The sequence below is a fragment of the Scyliorhinus torazame genome, chromosome 9 (genome assembly GCF_047496885.1).
Source record: "Scyliorhinus torazame isolate Kashiwa2021f chromosome 9, sScyTor2.1, whole genome shotgun sequence".
Taxonomy (NCBI): Eukaryota; Metazoa; Chordata; class Chondrichthyes; order Carcharhiniformes; family Scyliorhinidae; genus Scyliorhinus; species Scyliorhinus torazame.
In genome coordinates, this window is record NC_092715.1 from 145,210,322 (window position 1) to 145,224,687 (window position 14,366).

At 49.8% G+C, this 14,366-nt stretch overlaps 1 long non-coding RNA gene across 1 annotated transcript in view; it reads right to left on the reverse strand.

Annotated features, from left to right (window-relative positions):
• The window catches only part of LOC140430030 (uncharacterized), a 152,908-nt gene that overhangs the window by 21,299 nt on the left and 117,243 nt on the right, over positions 1-14,366 (reverse strand). The window contains exon 2 of the long non-coding RNA XR_011949286.1: positions 21-163. This is a non-coding gene — a long non-coding RNA (uncharacterized lncRNA). The remainder of the gene's footprint in view (positions 1-20; positions 164-14,366) is intronic.

Below are 14,366 nucleotides of genomic sequence, written 5' to 3' on the forward strand. Positions count from 1 at the left end.
TGGATCAGCTGTTTATTTACCTCAGCTTGTAATGATGTTGTTAGCAGACAAGGATCCTGAATCATGAACGTGCGTAGAATTAATGGGATAGTCCATGTGCCCGGCTGAAGTTAGCATGGATAATTGCTCTGAACTACGGAATACGCTCACAGTGCACAGAGGTCTGTGTGAGACAGGTAAAAAAAATGTAAAACTCCAAACCGTCTTGAATATTCTCTTAACCTTAACACAAATTTATAAACTCATAGCAAATAATTACTGCAGGCGGATTTAAAGTTACCTGTCTCTGAATGCCTTAACTTTTGGTAAAGTATGTTATTCATCTGTAATCTTTCTAACTGGAAAGTTATGGTGAGGTTACAAAAGTAAACATAAGTTACAAATGTGAAGACATTAGTAGCCCTTCATATTACATCATTTTTTCCACATGAAATTAATTAATTAATTTGCAGACAAGCACTATCTTGTTGAAAAAATGTTTCTTCACATTCCATCTTATGATCATTCTGTTATACAGTTTTACAGTTGCCAACAAAAGCAATAATTCTCTTCAGATTCTGAATGCAACCAGGTCAATGAGTCTACTCTCGATCATCAGCAAAGTGATGGAAAGTGTTGTCGACAGCACTATCAAGCAGCACTTACTCAGCAGTAACCTAGTAACTGATGCTCAGTTTGGATTCTTCCAGGGCCACTCGGCGCCTGACCTCATTACAGCCTTAATCCAAATTTGGACAAAAGAGGTGAACTCAAAAAGTGATGTGAGAGTGACTGCCCTTGTCACCAAGGCAGCATTTGACAAAGTGAGCCAGCAAGGAACCCGAGCAAAACTGGAGTCAATGGGTATCAGGGAGAAATCTCTTCACTGGCTGGAGTCATACCTAGCATAAAGGAAGATGGTTGTGGTTGTTGGAGGTCCATCATTTCAGTTCCGGGATTTTGCTGCAGGAGTTCCTTAGGGTAATGTCCCAGAACTGACCATCTTCAGCTGTTTCATCAATGACCATTCCTCCATCATAATGTGGACCCTACCCTCGTCCTATTCTTGCAACCCCTCCCTCAGGGGCAATTTAGCATGGCCAATCCATCTAACCTGCACATCTTTGGACTGGGGATTTGGACTAGGGGTTACCATTGACCAGGAACTCAACTGACAGCCTTGTGTGGAATTTATACGTTCTCCTCGTGTCTGCGTGGGTTTCCACCGGGTGCTCTGGTTTCCTCCCACAGTCCAAAGATGTGCAGGTTTGGTGATTGGCCACGGGCAGCACGGTAGCATGGTGGTTAGCACAATTGCTTCACAGCTCCAGGGTCCCAGGTTCGATTCCGGCTTGGGTCACTGTCTGTGCGGAGTCTGCACATCCTCCCCGTGTGTGCGTGGGTTTCCTCCGGGTGCTCCGGTTTCCTCCCACAGTCCAAAGATGTGCAGGTTAGGTGGATTGGCCGTGATAAATTGCCCTTAGTGTCCAATATTGCCCTTAGTGTTTGGTGGGGTTGCTGGGTTGTGGGGATAGGGTGGAGGTGTTGACCTTGGGTAGGGTGCTCTTTCCAGGAGCCGGTGCAGACTCGATGGGCCGAATGGCCTCCTTCTGCACTGTAAATTCTATGATAATCTATGAAATTTCCCCTAGGTGTCCAAAAGATTAGGTGGGATTACTGGGTTACCCAATAGGGTAGGGGCGTGGGTCTAGGTAGGATGCTCAATCAGGGGGTCAGTGCAGACTCAATGGGCTGAATGGCCTCCTTCTGCACTTAAGGAATTCTATGCTTCTATGATGATTCTATGACAAGGTGGCTCACAGTATAAGTATCATTTGGGGCGATTTTGAGGAGAAATCACAGACATTCACTTGGGTTCATAGAAGAGGGTGCATTACCACAAATATTTTCTGTGTTTATAAGGGACTTTGCGTGTTAATGAGACCATTGTAGCTTGCAATGTACTTTGTAATTTGTGTCAATTTTAAAATCTGTGTCTAATTGTGAAGCTAAGGGAGTAGTAAAGGAGTATTGTATTATAACCCAATTTTTTCATGTTTAATAAAACAAATTCTTGTTTAAACTAATTAGCAGTCTTGCAACTCTGTTCCTCCACATTTTAGGAAAAAACAAGTCAAAGTTAATGGGCGGGTTTCTCCGTCCCGCTGCACCAGATTTCTGATGCGGCATGCCGTCGCGAAACCCCCGGGCTGCCGGCAAAACGGAGAATCCCGACGGCGGAGAATTCATCCCACAGTCTTTTGAGCCAGTGTTCCATTCTGGAATCTTGTAGTCCAGTTATAACATCAACTGGGATTGTAACAACTGCAGCAACTCTTGAAGGCTCCACCGGCAGCACCTTCCAAATCTGCTAGAAACTGCAATTCTCCTCCAGGTCACACTCCATTCTGTTTTGGAACTGTATCGCAATTCATTTATCTTGGTTGATTCAAAATCCTGAAACTTCCTTCTTAACAGCACTGTGGATGTTCCTGGAACATTTGGACATTGCGATACACCCGGGAGGGTGGACATTTTGTTTCAGGAGTTAGTCACATCCCTTAGGATGGCGTCTTCAGTTTTGCTGAATGGTCAGCGACAGGAGGGCGTGATTGCAATTGGGATAGGTAAGAGGATCAAGAATGTAGAAATGGAGGAGTCTCAGCCCTTGCAATTTGCCAATTGGTTGAGGGTAGCACGGCAGCACAGTGGTTAGCACTGCTGCCTCACAGCGCCAGGGACCCGGGTTCAATTCCGACCTTGGGTGACTGTCTGTGTGGAGTATTCACGTTCTCCCCGTGTACGTGTGGGTTTCCTCCCGATCCTCCAGTTTCCTCCCACAGTTCAAAAATGTGCAGGTTAGGTGGATTGGCCATGTTAAAATTGCCCCTTACTGTTCAAAGATTAGGTGGTGTAAGGGGTTAGGGGGGTAGGGCAGGGGAGTGAGCTTAGATAGGGTGCTCTTTTGGAGGGTTGTTGCAGACTCAATGGGCCGAATGGCCTCCTCTGTACTATAGGAATTCTATGATTCTATGAAACAAGAGTGGGGACACAAGATTGAATGAGAAAACTGACCATGGCACTATGGTACAAGAAGCCGTTCAAGTGGAGGAATCTAACAGGAATGTAATGATAGTAGGGGACATTATAGTGAGGGGCAATAGGCGCATTTCTCTGCAGCTGAGAGTAAGAGCCCAGAAGGTTGTGTTGCCTGCCCAGTTTTTGGGTTTGGGACATCTGATCTGGCTGGAGTGGTCGTTGTCCATGTAGTACCAATGACATAGGTAGGGCTAGGAATGAGTCTTTTCTCAGTGAGTAAGAGAAGCTAAGGGCTAAATTAAAAACTAGAACCTTGAAGGTAATAATCTCTGTATTATTACCAGAGACCCCATCAAATTGGCAGAGGGCTTTAAGTTAAGTGAGTTAAATATGTGGCTCCCAAAGATTGATGTGGGAGAAATGGTTTCAATTCCTGGGATACTGGTGCCAGTATTGGGAAAAGTGGGAGCTGTACCATTGGGATGGTCTTCACCTCAACAGCGCTGGCACCAATGTAAGAGAACAAGACAGCAATAAGGGAAATGTTTATCTGAGTGTGGCAGGAAGGGACAGAGCATGCAAACCACAGTGAACCAACAGTTAAGACTAAAGATTGTGAAAATAATAAAACAGAATTCATCCACACAACATTCACAACAAGGCAGATGAATTGCCAGCACAAACAGAAGTAAACAGATAAGATCTAATTGCCATTGGAGGGTCCTGGCTGCAGAGTGATGAGGTTAGGGAATTGAAAGCTCAAGGGTTTCCTTTATTTAAGAAGGATAGGCATAAAGGAAAAGGAGGGAACTTCCAGTTGCGGCTATGTGGAGCAAAGTCGCACATTCGGTGGCTCCCGCAAAAACGGACTTTTGGGCTTTTTTCAGGGCCCCCAACGGGACTTTTTCGACGTTTCCAGGTGTGGGAAGGAGATTATAACAGCTCCCCGATAGAAGATGGCTTCTACTAGGAGTGGGGCGATTAAAAAGGTGGTGGTGGACCCGAAGAAGGTGCGAGGGAAGAAGAACAAAATGGCGGCGGGCGGAGACCAGACAGCGTGGATGCAGTGGGCGGAGGAGCAGCAGGAGGATATCCAGCGCTGCTTCAGAGAGATTAAATAGGACCTGCTAGAGCGATGAAGGCTTCTATTGATAAGCTGCTGGAGACACAGACGGCCCAGGGGGTGGCGATACGCGAGGCTCGACTAAAGATCTCCGACAACGAGGACGAGATCTTAGGCCTGGCGGTAAAGGTGGAGGCGCACGGGGCGCTCCACAAGAAATGGCAGGAGCGGTTCGAGGAGATGGAGACTCGGTCGAGGCGGAAGAATCTGCGGATTCTGGGCCTCCCGGAGGGGCTGGACGGGCCGGACGTGGGGGCCTATGTGGTCACCATGTTGAACTCGCTGATGGGAGCGGGGTCCTTCCAGAGGCCCCTGGAACTGGAAGGGGCCCATAGAGTGCTGGCGAGGAGGCCCAAGGCTAACGAGCCTCCGCGGGCGGTGCTGGTGAGGTTCCATTGGTTCATCAATCGGGAGTGTGTGCTCAGGTGGGCCAAGAAGGAGAGGAGCAGCAGGTGGGAGAACGCGGAGGTTCGGATATATCAGGACTGGAGTGCGGAGGTGGCGAAGAGGAGGGCCGGGTACAATCGAGCGAAGGCGGTGCTGCACAGGAAGGGGGTGAAGTTTGGCATGTTGCAGCCGGCGCGACTGTGGGTTACCTACAAGGACCGGCACCATTATTTTGAGTCTCCGGAGGAGGCGTGGGCCTTTATTCAGGCCGAGAAGCTGGACACAGACTGAGGGTCGGGATGGCCGTTTGGGGACTGCGGTCGATATATTAAATGTTTTTTTTGGGGAGGGGGGGGGGCCTTTGCTTTGCTCCTGGTTTTTTTTTCTCTGTGTTTTTCTCTTTCGGGTCGGTGAGGTGGGGGGGGGGGGGGGAGGTGGAGGGGAGGGGGGAGGTGGGGGGGAGGTGGGGGGGAATCGAGTTGCTGCTGCTATGGTCAAGGGGGAGCTGGAGTGAATGGGGGTGTCGAGACGAGGGTATGCCACCGCGGGGAACGGGCCGGGTGTGCGGTGCGGGCGCATGGCTGGCCGAGAAGGGGTTATGGCTAGTCGGCGGGGGAGGGGGGTGGGTTGTCCCCTGATCTGGCTGATAACCTGGAATGTAAGGGGACTGAATGGGCCGGTTAAGCGGGCCCGTGTGTTCACGCACCTGAAGGGGCTGAAAGCGGATGTGGTTATGCTCCAGGAGATTGAGGAAAGGGTGGGTACGTTAGGTGTTTCACTCGGGGCTGGATGCCAAAAATCGAGGGGTGGCGATCTTTGTGGGAAAGAATGTGTCATTTGAGGCGTCGAGCATTGTGGCAGGTAATGGCGGTAGGTACGTAATGGTAAGTGGTATGTTGCAGGGGGAGAAGGTGGTACTGGTCAATGTGAATGCCCCAAATTGGGACGACGGTTTTATGCGGCGTATGTTGGGTCGGATCCCAGACTTGGAAGTGGGGGGCCTGATAATGGGGGGAGACTTTAACACGGTGCTGGATCCGGCACTGGATCGCTCCAGGTCTAGGACGGGTAGGAAGCCGGCGGCGGCTAGAGTGCTGAGGGGGTTTATGGACCAGATGGGAGGGGTGGACCCTTGGAGATTTGCAAGGCCGGGGGCTAGGGAATTTTCAATCTTCCCACACGTCCATCAGGCTTATTCCCGAATCGACTTTTTCATTTTGAGTAGGGCGCTGATAGCGAGAGTAGAGGATACTGAGTATTCGCCAATAGCCATTTCGGATCACGCCCCGCATTGGGTGGACTTGGAGATGGGGGAGGAGAGGGACCAGTGCCCGTTGTGGCCCTTGGAGGTGGGGCTGTTGGCGGACGAGGAGGTGAGCGAGCGGGTCCAAGGAAGTATAGAGAGGTACTTGGAAACCAACGACGACGGGGAGGTCCGAGTAGGGATGGTATGGGAGGCGCTGAAGGCGGTGGTGAGGGGAGAGTTGATCTCCATTAGGGCCCACAAGGAGCGGAGGGAGCGGGGGGAGAGGGAGAGGCTGGTGGGGGAGATGGTGAGGGTAGACAGGAGGTATGCGGAGGTGCCCGAGGAAGGATTGTTGAGGAAGAGGTGCAGCCTCCAGGCCAAATTCGACCTGGTGACCACCAGGAAGGCGGAGGTGCAGTGGAGGAAGGCCCAGGGGGCGATTTACGAGTATGGGGAAAAGGCAAGCCGGATGCTGGCGCATCAGCTTCGGAAGCGGGACGCAGCTAGGGAGATCGGGGGAGTTAAGGACAGGGGAGGGTGTGTGGTGCGGAGTGATGCCTCACGTCTGTAGTGGGTAAAGTCTTGGAGGGGATTATAAGAGACAAGATTTATAATCATCTAGATAGGAATAATATGATCAGGGATAGTCAGCATGGCTTTGTGAAGGGTAGATCATGCCTCACAAACCTTATTGAGTTCTTTGAGAAGGTGACTGAACAGGTAGACGAGGGTAGAGCAGTTGATGTGGTGTATATGGATTTCAGCAAAGCGTTTGATAAGGTTCCCCACGGTAGGCTCTTGCAAAAAATACGGAGGCTGGGGATTGAGGGTGATTTAGAGATGTGGATCAGAAATTGGCTAGCTGAAAGAAGACAGAGGGTGGTGGTTGATGGGATATGTTCAGAATGGAGTACAGTCACAAGTGGAGTACCACAAGGATCTGTTCTGGGGCCGTTGCTGTTTGTCATTTTTATCAATGACCTAGAGGAAGGCGCAGAAGGGTGGGTGAGTAAATTTGCAGACGATACTAAAGTCGGTGGTGTTGTCGATAGTGTGGAAGGATGTAGCAGGTTACAGAGGGATATAGATAAGCTGCAGAGCTGGGCTGAGAGGTGGCAAATGGAGTTTAATGTAGAGAAGTGTGAGGTGATTCACTTTGGAAGGAATAACAGGAATGCGGAATATTTGGCTAATGGTAAAGTTCTTGAAAGTGTGGATGAGCAGAGGGATCTAGGTGTCCATATACATAGATCCCTGAAAGTTGCCACCCAGGTTGATAGGGTTGTGAAGAAGGCCTATGGAGTGTTGGCCTTTATTGGTAGAGGGATTGAGTTCCGGAGTCGGGAGGTCATGTTGCAGCTGTACAGAACTCTGGTACGGCCGCATTTGGAGTATTGCGTACAGTTCTGGTCACCGCATTATAGGAAGGACGTGGAGGCTTTGGAGCGGGTGCAGAGGATATTTACCAGGATGTTGCCTGGTATGGAGGGAAAATCTTATGAGGAAAGGCTGATGGACTTGAGGTTGTTTTCGTTGGAGAGAAGAAGGTTAAGAGGAGACTTAATAGAGGCATACAAAATGATCAGGGGGTTGGATAGGGTGGACAGTGAGAGCCTTCTCCCGCGGATGGATATGGCTGGCACGAGGGGACATAACTTTAAACTGAGGGGTAATAGATATAGGACAGAGGTCAGAGGTAGGTTCTTTACGCAAAGAGTAGTGAGACCGTGGAATGCCCGACCTGCTACAGTAGTGAACTCGCCAACATTGAGGGCATTTAAAAGTTTATTGGATAAACATATGGATGATAATGGCATAGTGTAGGTTAGATGGCTTTTGTTTTGGTGCAACATCGTGGGCCGAAGGGCCTGTACTGCGCTGTATTGTTCTATGTTCTATGTTCTATGTTCTATATGTGGCGGACCCGGTGGGGGGAATGCCGGAGGTAATGAGGATTCTTAGGGAATTTGGGGACTTTTAGGGGTACAAGCTCCACATAGGGAAGAGCGAGCTGTTCGTGGTTCACCCAGGGAACCAGGAGAGGGAGATTGGCGAGCTCCCACTAAAAAGGGCGGAGAGGAGCTTCAGATATTTGGGGGTCCAGGTGGCCAGGTGCTGGGATTTTACAAAGCTGGTGGAGCAAATGGAGGAGGAGTTCAAGAGGTGGGACATGTTGCTGCTGACCCTGGCGGGGAGGGTGCAGTCAATCAAAATGACGGTGCTCCCAAGGTTTTTGTTCCTGTTCCAGTGCCTCCCCGTGTTTATCCCGAAGGCGTTTTTTTAGGTGGACAAGGATAAGAGTGGTCCTAGGATGAATGTGCTAAATTGGGGGAAGGCTAATTATAACAATATTAGGCGGGAACTGAAGAACATAGATTGGGGGCGGATGTTTGAGGGCAAATCAACATCTGACATGTGGGAGGCTTTCAAGTGGCAGTTGAAAGGAATTCAGGATCGGCATGTTCCTGTGAGGAAGAAGGATAAATACGTCAATTTTCGGGAACCTTGGATAACGAGAGATATTGTAGGCCTCGTCAAAAAGAAAAAGGAGGCATTTGTCAGGGCTAAAAGGCTGGGAACAGACGAAGCCTGCGTGGAATATAAGGAAAGTAGGAAGGAACTTAAGCAAGGGGTCAGGAGGGCTAGAAGGGGTCACGAAAAGTCATTGGCAAATAAGGTTAAGGAAAATCCCAAGGTTTTTTACACGTACATAAAAAGCAAGAGGGTAGCCAGGGAAAGGGTTGGCCCACTGAAGGATAGGCAAGGGAATCTATGTGTGGAGCCAGAGGAAATGGGCGAGGTACTAAATGAATACTTTGCATCAGTATTCACCAAAGAGAAGAAATTGGTAGATGTTGAGTCTGGAGAAGGGTGTGTAGATAGCCTGGGTCACATTGAGATCCAAAAAGACGAGGTGTTGGGTGTCTTAAAAAATATTAAGGTAAATAAGTCCCCAGGGCCTGATGGGATCTACCCCAGAATACTGAAGGAGGCTGGAGAGGAAATTGCTGAGGCCTTGACAGAAATCTTTGGATCCTCACTGTCTTCAGGGGATGTCCCGGAGGACTGGAGAATAGCCAATGTTGTTCCTCTGTTTAAGAAGGGTAGCAAGGATAATCCCGGGAACTACAGGCTGGTGAGCCTTACTTCAGTGGTAGGGAAATTACTGGAGAGAATTCTTCGAGACAGGATCTACTCCCATTTGGAAGCAAATGGACGTATTAGTGACAGGCAGCACGGTTTTGTGAAGGGAAGGTCGTGTCTCACTAACTTGATAGAGTTTTTCGAGGAGGTCACGAAGATGATTGATGCAGGTAGGGCAGTGGATGTTGTCTATATGGACTGCAGTAAGGCCTTTGACAAGGTCCCTCATGGTAGACTAGTACAAAAGGTGAAGTCACACGGGATCAGGGGTGAGCTGGCAAGGTGGATACAGAACTGGCTAGGTCATAGAATGATATGGAGATGCCGGCGTTGGACTGGGGTGAGCACAGTACGAAGTGTTACAACACCAGATTAAAGTCCAATAGGTTTGTTTCGATGTCACTAGCTTTCGGAGCGCTGCTCCTTCCTCAGACCTCTTCATTCACCTGAGGAAGGAGCAGCGCTCCGAAAGCTAGTGACATCGAAACTAACCTGTTGGACTTTAACCTGGTGTTGTAAGACTTCGTACCTAGGTCATAGAAGGCAGAGAGTAGCAATGGAAGGATGCTTTTCTAATTGGAGGGCTGTGACCAGTGGTGTTCCACAGGGATCAGTGCTGGGACCTTTGCTGTTTGTAGTATATATAAATGATTTGGAGGAAAATGTAACTGGTCTGATTAGTAAGTTTGCAGACGACACAAAGGTTGGTGGAATTGCGGCTAGCAATGAGGACTGTCAGAGGATACAGCAGGATTTAGATTGTTTGGAGACTTGGGCGGAGAGATGGCAGATGGAGTTTAATCAGGACAAATGTGAGGTAATACATTTTGGAAGGTCTAATGCAGGTAGGGAATATACAGTGAATGGTAGAACCCTCAAGAGTATTGAAAGTCAAAGAGATCTAGGAGTACAGGTCCACAGGTCATTGAAAGGGGCAACACAGGTGGAGAAGGTAGTCAAGAAGGCATACGGCATGCTTGCCTTCATTGGCCGGGGCATTGAGAATAAGAATTGGCAAGTCATGTTGCAGCTGTATAGAATCTTAGTTAGGCCACACTTGGAGTATAGTGTTCAATTCTGGTCGCCACACTACCAGAAGGATGTGGAGGCTTTAGAGAGGGTGCAGAAGAGATTTACCAGAATGTTGCCTGGTATGAAGGGCATTAGCTATGAGGAGCGGTTGAATAAACTCGGTTTGTTCTCACTGGAACGAAGGAGGTTGAGGGGAGACCTGATAGAGGTCTACAAAATTATGAGGGGCATAGACAGAGTGGATAGTCAGAGGCTTTTCCCCAGGGTAAAGGGGTCAATTACTAGGGGGCATAGGTTTAAGGTGAGAGGGGCAAGGTTTAGAGTAGATGTACGAGGCAAGTTTTTTACGCAGAGAGTAGTGTGTGCCTGGAACTCGCTACCGGAGGAGGTGGTGGAAGCAGGGACGATAGTGACATTTAAGGGGCATCTTGACAAATACATGAATAGGATGGGAATAGAGGGATACGGACCCAGGAAGTGTAGAAGATTGTAGTTAGTCGGGCAGCATGGTCGGCACGGGCTTGGAGGGCCGAAGGGCCTGTTCCTGTGCTGTACATTTCTTTGTTCTTTGTTTGTTCTTTTGAACCTACTTGGAGCTATCAAACCAGTCCTCTGCAGGCTTAGTACTTGTTCTGGACAGACACCACTTTTGTCGGGCCCCTCACGTCAACATTGAAGGCGTGCTCCAGCTGGCACACAGTAGCACATTGCAGGATGGCTCAGGAACCAAGGGAGAATACTCAAATTTGCAGATACAGCATTGGAGCTCATGGTGGATGAGGTTCAAAGATGGAAGACTGTTCTGTGCCCTCAGGGAAGAAGGAAGCCACTTCACCTTATTATTCCTTCATCCTGCATCAGCTGGTGCTGTTCTGCCCGATATCCTTTTCATCATTGAAGACGAACCCCTAACAAGGTGCACATGACCAATCACTATCTGGTGATTCTTATATGGGTCCATTAAGGGGCAGTAGCATAGCACCTACTGTTTTTAGTTATAGTCCTCAGAGAATTTCCAGAATAAATGTTGCCACGGTGTTAGTGAAATCTTAACCAAATGTTCCAAAACATTTCCCGTTGTATCAGAAGTTATTTACATGGCTCTAGATGCAAGTGAACAGTATCCCTGAAATTCCACTTGAAATTGACATCAAAGCAGACATTTTAAGTAAGAAGGAAATTACAACTCAAAATTTTCAGATCCTAGTAAAAATCAGTAGTACTACTCGCACCAGTAATACTGGAGTTCCATCTTAAGGTACACTAGGCCAGTTCAGACAAGTTTTACCAGTATCCTCCATTTCCAATATTTACTGTTTTTTTCTTCCATTTGGACATTTATGAGCCTCTGAACTGCCATTACTAGCCATCTTGGTGGATCATTAGCACCTGAGCACAATGCCAAACATCATGCACACACTGCAGTGGTGAGAAATGAATTGTTGACACACTGCACAAATGCAAACAATTGATCAAGGGCAGCTTGAAACTTTTGAAAATACTCTGAAATGAATGAGTGTGTGAACATTGTTCAGAGTGCATACTATTCAAGTATTCTGATGATCTAATATAACAGATAATGATTTCAAACCCACTTGAAACCACAGGAAAAATAATGGTGCTTTCTCTTCACATCATGCACCAACCTGGAGTGATGCTAATTCATGTCAACTTCTTCAGCCCCCTTACTATGACATGATTGGTTAACCTAGAGCTCAGGCGTTTATCCACATTTTCACCTAATTCTTATTTAACACCAATCTGGTGTTTCAGATTCATATCATTCTAACCTTAAATATTAATTTCATTGTTATTCATGAGATTCAGAATTTTTCTGAAATGAAAAATATTTAAGGGAACATATTAAAAAAAAACTCTGCATCAGAACAAATTTTGCTGAAATTTCATGGTGTGACTAACTAACGTTTTCTTCCAGGGGCAAGGGAGAGCAATTAGAGGCACCTTCGAATATAATTGGGAGAAAGATTCATCCCACATTTTCCAGCATTTGATCCACCCTTGCGAAATTAAAAGGTAGATAATTAATTCAACTGACCAAACGACTTCCATTTAGGTGGGGAGGCAAGTGGCGAGGATGACACGAAGAGACTACAGAGGGATATCGACAGGTTAAATGAATGGGCAAAAACTAAATGTGGAAAATGTGGGGTGACATTCTCCGACGCCCCGCCGGGTCGGAGAATCGCCGGGGGCTGGCGTGAATCCCGCCCCTGCCGGTTGCCGAAGTCTCCGGCACCGGATATTCGGCGGGGGCGGGAATCACGCAGCGCCGGTTAGCGGGCCCCCCCGCTCGATTCTCCGGCCTGGATGAGCCGAAGTCCTGCCGATAAATTGCCTGTCCCGCCGGTGTAAATTAAGTCACCTACCTTACCGGCGGGACAAGGCGGCGTGGGTGGGCTCCGGGGTCCTGGGGGGGGCGCGAGGTGATCTGACCCCGGGGGGTGCCCCCACGGTGGCCTGGCCCGCGGTTGAGGCCCACCGATCCGCGGGCGGGCCTGTGCCGTGGGGGCACTCTTTCCCTTCCGCCTCCGCCACGGTCTCCACCATGGCGGAGGTGGAAGAGACTCCCTCCACTGCGCATGCGTGGGAAACTGTCAGCGGCCGCTGACGCTCCCGCGCATGCGCCGCCCGGAGATGACATTTCCGCGCCAGCTGGCGAGGCACCAAAGGCCTTTTCTGCCAGCTGGCGGGGCGGAAATTCCTCCGGCGTCAGCCTAGCCCCTCAATGTTGGTGCTCGGCTCCCAAAGATGCGGAGCATTCCGCACCTTTGGGGCGGCGCGATTCCCGTCTGATTGGTGCCGTTTTGAGCACCAGTCGGCGGACATCGCGCCGTTTCTGGAGAATTTCGCCCGTGAAGTTTACTCTGGTAGGAAGAATAAAGGGGCTGGAGAAAGACTACAGAAATCCGCAGCACAGAGGGATTTGGAGGTCATCATGCATAAATCACATAAAGGTAACATGCAAGTTCAGTAGGTAATGGAATTGTCATGTGAGGGTCCCTTTAAGAAAAGTGTGTTAATCAAATAGCCGCAATGATGTCATTGTGTGGGTGGAGCTGAGCTGTGTTTCTGGCTTTTTACTTTCGGTTTAAGCTGGAAGCTGTTTTTTGGCTGAGTTTTAGTTTTATTTTCAGTTGGGGAGCTGCATTCAAACCAAGGAGGTGTTCTCTCTCTCTCTCTGCCTACTAAAGAATGTCTCCAGATCACTTGATGATTTCAAAGTAATACCTGTTTCTGTAAGGAATACAAACCGACTGGCTGGGATTCTCTGATCCCACGCCAGGTCGGAGAATAGGCGGGGGGCGCGGGAATCATGCCACGCCACTCCGATGCCAGGCCGCTGATTCTCCGGTCACCGGAAAATCGGCGGCAAACGTGGCCACGGTGCGCCACCGCGCCGGTGAAGGGCCGTCGAAAGTGGCCCCCCTGCCGATTTTCCACACTTTGATGGGCCGAGTGCCCGCCGAGTTCGGCCAAGTCCCGCCGGCGTGTGTTACATATGGCCCTACATGGCGGGGCCTCGGAGTTCTGGCTGCGGGGGCTGTCCTGGTAGAGGGATGGGGGCATCCGAAACCAGGGGGGGGGGCCTCCACAGTGGCCAGGCCCGCGATCGGGGCCTACCGATCTGCAGGCGGGCTAATTCTGGGGGGGGGGGGGGGGCGGGGGGCTATGTTCATCCGCGCCTGATCCATATGGGCTCTGCCATATCGCCCGGGGGCCGGCGCGGAAACGGCAACCCACGCGCATGCGCGGACCCGTGCCGGCCGTGGCGCGCATATGTGGACCCGTGCCGGCTGTGGAGCACCGGCTTTAGACAGCGGACACCACTCCGGCATGGTACTAGCCTCCTAGTAAGGGGTGGATGCCTGGGCCTGGAGGCCCGTTGATGCCGGAGTTGCTCGCGCTGGTTTTAACGCCGGTGTCACACTTGGCCGGGATTTCAGAGAATCCCGGCCACTGTCTTTGTTAAAAAGGGTTTTTGACTTATGGATGTTGACAGGAAAGTTATTAAGGGTTACCTATAGAGTATTGAATCTGTGGGGATTATCAGTGTTGATAGTTGATAATATGATTACTGTGTGTTTATAAAATGTGGGGCGAAATTCTCCGTTATCGGCGGAAAGTCCGCCGATCGGCGCAAAAAACGGCGCAAGTCCCACTTGCGTCACGTCATAAAAATGGGACGATAGTCTCTGGCACGAAATGGGCTAGCAGCGACGTAACGGGATCTGCGCTTGCGCAGTGGTTCACGCCGTGCAGCGTCATACGCGCTGCACGGCGTGACGGGTCATAAGGCCGCTCAGCCCCCCCAACCGACCGCAACACCCGACCGCAACACCCGACTGGATGGCTGGCCGTCGCTCAGCCCCGAGGTTCGAGTCACGCGATGTGGAA